The sequence below is a fragment of the Chionomys nivalis genome, chromosome 17, assembly GCF_950005125.1.
Source record: "Chionomys nivalis chromosome 17, mChiNiv1.1, whole genome shotgun sequence".
Taxonomy (NCBI): Eukaryota; Metazoa; Chordata; class Mammalia; order Rodentia; family Cricetidae; genus Chionomys; species Chionomys nivalis.
Genome location: NC_080102.1, coordinates 58,497,435 through 58,498,591, shown reverse-complemented (window position 1 = coordinate 58,498,591; position 1,157 = coordinate 58,497,435).

Sequence of the window (1,157 nt, the reverse complement as noted above, 5' to 3'; positions counted from 1 at the left end):
TCAGGGTGAATCCTGTCCTACCAATGCTCACACTGACCAGCCACCCGGAAGGAAAAGGAAGCCTCAGAAGAGCGGCAGAGCCCTGAAGCGCTACCCACAGGCGGAAAACGATTGCTACAGAACCTCTGGATACCCTGGGCTCCTCTAGGGCCTCCGCCATAAGTGCAGCGCCTGTGATCATGGCCCCCTAGGGCCGAGGAAATCTTGGCCTTTATCATCACGGAAGCTTTGAGATGCCTACCTAAAACTGTGCCTACTCTAGACTGGGAGTGCCAGTGCTTGGCACAATGACGTTACCCAGTGCATATGTTGCAGTGCAAATGCCACCGGTCACCAGTGGTGGCTGGGGCTCCTTCAGTCCGCGCCGGTGGGCCCAGGGTGACCGTCGTCTCCTTGGGGGAAGCTCTCCAGAGCTTACTATAAGTCCCGCCCCTAAGTCCATCCGCTCTTCAATCCAGGGCTCGGTCTTCTGTACACTTCCCACCCCACTCGTTCGGCGGCACCTGTGCAGAGACAGTGCCCTCGCCTGGCTGTCCGTCCTGCTCTGGGCATCCTGCAAGCTGTAGGTGCTCTGCACACCCGGGCCAGGGACGCAGGCGAGAGTCCACAGGCGTCCTGGAAAAGGTGGTCTTGGCCAGCCAGCGGACGGGGCGGGCCCGGTCAGCCGCCTTCCCCTTTGCCCTTCGACCCAGGAAGCGGCTCACAGCCAGCGGCCACTCACGGCAGCCTGGAGCTCTACCCGGGTCTCCGCGCCCGTCCGGCCTCCCCGGCCTCCCCGCCTCCGGACCGGGCCTCCACCCCCAGCGCAACTTCCCGCTCCGACGGCAGGGGAGGCGGGAGCGGGCGAGCGGCCTGAGAGTGGCGCAAGGACACTCTCACACCGAGGGTCATTTGCTCTTTCCTCCCCCCCCCCCCCCCCCCGGTGGCTAATTTATTTTCAAGCCGGGGGAGGGGGAGGCGGGGCGGCGGGGACGCGCTGAGGGGCCGGGCGAGCTGGGGCGGGGGCGGGGCTCTGGGAGGGGCGGGGCGCGGGCCCGGAGGGAGGGCACTGGGGGCGGGAGAGGGGAGGAGGGGTGGGGGTCCTGCCTGCGGGGGGAGCCTGGGCCGCCCCTTGTCCGGCCACCCCCACTGTCCAGTCCCGCTCCCGGCCGCGGCGG